A 4,024-nucleotide genomic window follows, 5' to 3' on the forward strand; every position below is an offset into this window, starting at 1 on the left:
CAGGGGTGCACATATTGTCCGTAGGGTCATGAAAAAGGGACACGGAGGAGTTCTGTCGCTCCTGTGTTTGCTGGCTACAAAATTAAGAAGACACCACTCAGCTGCTTCTAAGTACCGTTGGTCAAAGATATCTGCGGAAAGTGTGTTTAAGAGGTTGCCTTATAGCCTCAGCTTCAATTTATTATACTTATTACAATTTTTGTCTGCACAATTTAGCCTAGCGTTGTGAATGTTATTAGCTGCTGCCTTAGGTTGTCAGAATTGTAAAAACGTGTTGCCATTTGACTAATTAAAGTCGGGCCAAGTGCACAACATCAGGCCTTGGGCTCCTCTGCTAATTGTGCTGAGCTTCCTACCTGTTAATTTATTGGCATAAATATTATCAGAAGGCTTTGATAATTAACAACTATTCATAAATCGTGCTTGTCAGCTCTCACCATCCTCTCAGATTATTTGTTAACAAAACGGGAGGTTGGAGCATTATAGCAGTACACTAACATGCCAAGTGGACATCTGAAAGAAAAAATGAAGCTGGAAATTTTATCTGTCTAAAAGTAAGGCAGAACTGGGCTGTGGGCAGAGCACCAGGCTGGGAGCATGCTCGGATCCCAGCTCTCCAACCATCTCCTTATGGGATCTCGTCTAGATCACATCAGTCTTTCTGGGCTCACTTTTATGTCAGAAAAATTGAAGCCATTGTGCTCACTTGCTTTGCTCAGCGGCACGTAACCTTGGCTTAAAGGTGCCGTGTTGTTGTGTCTGCAGTGTGGTGCAGACAGTAACCCTATACCAAGACACCCACACCCCTGTTCTGTGAGTGTGGTGCTCTGCTGCTCTGCACGCTCAGATGTTTGGAGAGAAATGCACTTCCATTGTGTGGGGATGGAAGGAAGTTTCCTAGTGCCAGAGATGCTGTACAGGACTCCTCTAACTTTTTTAACTGCATATTTTTCCCCTTTTTATAGAGCCTAGAACTTTCTCCATTTACAGCTGGATGACACCATTAAAATTGGCTTTGGAGTTAATTTAAGTAGGTTAAATTCTTGACTCTTAGAATATAATACCACATGCACATAACCTGGCATAGCAATTTTCTTTGATTTACATCTCAAATATCTTCACAAAGGTAAGGTGTGCTTTGTACCTGTGCTTACAAAAACAAGCTCAGTGATGGATTATGAAGAAAGTTTTCTTGCCTGGTTTCTCCTACTACATGTGTTTTTTCTTCTTTCCAGCAGCAAGAGAACTGAAGACTTCCTTGACTGATGGATTCATCCAGGACATCTCAGAGGTAGGTAGGAAAGATAACTATTGACTTAACAGATGATGGTGGTTGACATGAACCTAAAAGATTAATGCATAGCTAAAAATGACATCTCAGATCCTGAAACATGTAGTTTTCTGGGCTGTAAATAGTCTCTTTTTAAAACCAAAAATGTAAAGCTGAACCTTGGTAATAATTCTTTCTTCAGCAGCAATCTGTCTGTGCTAGGATATTTTTATAGCGCTAGCCATTGATCTTCTCGAGAGCTGCTGCGTTTGAAACAATTATTTCAAAGAAACATTGAGGAAGAAGCAAGATCATCCTCGCACAAGATTTTTTTTGATCACTTAAATATATTCACTGTAGAAATACCTCCCTCAAAAGAGGTGAAGATCGTTCCCAGCACCCAGGGCTGCTTTTTTCCTGCTCCGCCTGCCAGAAGTTTTGCAGCTGGTACAATTCATTCATTCGATTCAATCTGTGCTCTCTTAAAACGGCAATGAATTTGATGATCAGTGTGCTGGGTTTTTAACATACGATTTTCTCTCCACTTTGAGCTACTCACTGGCTGTTACCATGCACCACAATAGCTTTTCCAGCGCTTTCTCCAGAGAGGCAGAGTGGAAACAGCAGCAGATGGATTGTGTGATGGGATCTCCACCTCCTTGGTAGGAAACTGGTGGGTGCTGGTGAGGATCTCCGAAATCTGGCACTGTGTTTAGTTGTTATTGGTACAGAATCTCTGAATTTCTGCTCCTCCTCCAAACTGCAGTGCACCAGCAAGTCAGTGTGTGTAATGATGGTCTGCTCTCGCAGGCCCTTGAGTTGGGAGGAGCCCAGTTAGCTTCCAGAAAGCCGGGCTTGGGAAGTTCTAGGCCTAAGACCTGGTGAGTAATACCGGGAAATAGCACTGTGCTTGAGACAGGTGTTGGGCCATGAATTTGTGTGACCCAGCTCTCTTCTTGTATCCTGTGCTTTGCTTTTGCTGACCAGAGAGCACTAGCACCGGGCCAGTCTTATCACCTTCCTGACGGCAAAATCCTGCACTTACCAAAATGCCCCAGGGCATCGGAGCAGACTGGGAAAGAGATTGAGAGGAGGGAAGAATTTTTAACAGGACAGCTGGGGAGCAGGGATGGGGATGCTAGGATGAGAAAGGGGTTGGGAAAGAGCAGGAACTGGGAAAACTGAGGAGTCCAAGGAGACAAAAGCACTTGTCGGGGAGAAGCCTGTATAAACCTTCACAGGTGCAAGTGTGGTTAGAAATAAACAGGGAAATACTGGCATTTATGACCATCTCCACAACACATTATACCATTGTTACAACCTTCAAAAACATACTGCCTACTTCCTCTTATTCTTCTGAAAATTATTGTTTCACGACAAAGCCCCAGCCCTACAAAAGCTCCCCATACATAATTCATGTACGTGCAGGGTTCTGTCTTTTTTTTTTTTCCCTTGCAGATCTTCCCAGAGTACTCCAGGGAGATCCATTTATCAGGTCCAAAGCAAAGCTTTGTTTTTCCCTCTCCCCTTGGACAAAAAGCTCTCACCAGGTGCCAGCGTTCAGAGCAGCGTTACAGCCTGCCTGTGTCCAGGACCCGGTGCTGCCACACTCCTGGCAGCTTTCGGTGAGTGACAAGCTGCTGCCGCCCTCCTCTGCACATGTGTGCAATATTAATAACTGTTTTGCTGACCCTCGTGTTTTCTTTCAGTGTGTCCCAGTAGAACTGAAGCAATGCACACAATTTTCTACGAGAAATTACAGACGGGTGACTTAATGGAGAAATCCACCCACTCCTTTGACTACCCTGGACAAATATTTCTATAGCTGCTGCTGGATTCATGTGCACTAATGAACTGAGAGCAGGTTTCCAGGATGGGAGCCCAGTCCTGAAATCTTTGGCAAGCCAGGGTTTCCCGCGGGGCAGCGCATCTTGTTGTGCGACGAGGACTGCACAGAGGGAGTAGTCGGTGCAGCCTGAGCCCTTGCACCCCCCAGATGTGTCCCCTTGCCATGAGTCACTGCAGGCACCCTGGGAATAGTTGCATTATGAGGAAAACTGTCAGCATGCTTTATCTCCCATACAGCTCTGATCCATCTTCCACCCTCAGTCCTCCACTACTGCAGGAGCAGTGTTATATGCAGAGAAATTTTCATTATGGTTATTTTCCCTATGCCTTTTTCATATTTCTGCATTATTTTGTACACAGCGCAGAAGAACAAAGGTTCCTTTAAACAATTACAGTCTTTCCTCCACTAAATGTAGATTATTTTTTCTTTCTGATGGTTGTTATAAAAAATCATACTAATTTACACTGCTAATGACAGGTTTACTGGCATTCATGCAACTCTTACTGTCGATATAGTTTTTGTTGTTGTTGTTGTTTTTAATGACTGTATGAGTGTTATTTCAGAAGCCAGCACTTCTGGGCTCAGTTTACAGCCAGTGGGTGTCGTTCTGTTGCCTTCGCTGGCATTTCAGCTTCTCAGCAGCAGCCCACTAGACCCAGGTGCTCTGGGCGATTTCCTTGTTGCTACAGAACCGGGGCAGACATGGGAAATCTGAATCGGGTTCTAAGGTTCAACTCCGATAGATTCCTTAAGTAACTTACAGCAAGGTAGCCTCTTTCCCCAACTCCTGTTTGCAAACAGACATGTAGGAAATAGGGACGCGTGCCCCATGGCCTCAGCTGCAAAGGACGGTGATGGGTTGACCCCGGGCAGCAGCGAAGCCCCACCACCCACCCGCTCTCTTG

At 44.9% G+C, this 4,024-nt stretch overlaps 1 long non-coding RNA gene across 1 annotated transcript; it reads left to right on the plus strand.

Moving 5' to 3' along the window:
* Positions 1–1,072: 1,072 nt before the first annotated feature.
* Positions 1,073–3,768, plus strand: LOC136786563 (uncharacterized). Its single transcript, XR_010825562.1, has 3 exons — positions 1,073–1,291; positions 2,729–2,895; positions 2,980–3,768. It is a non-coding gene; the product is annotated as an uncharacterized lncRNA (long non-coding RNA).
* The last annotated feature ends 256 nt before the right edge of the window (positions 3,769–4,024 follow it).

The sequence above is a fragment of the Anser cygnoides genome, chromosome 17 (genome assembly GCF_040182565.1).
Source record: "Anser cygnoides isolate HZ-2024a breed goose chromosome 17, Taihu_goose_T2T_genome, whole genome shotgun sequence".
Taxonomy (NCBI): Eukaryota; Metazoa; Chordata; class Aves; order Anseriformes; family Anatidae; genus Anser; species Anser cygnoides.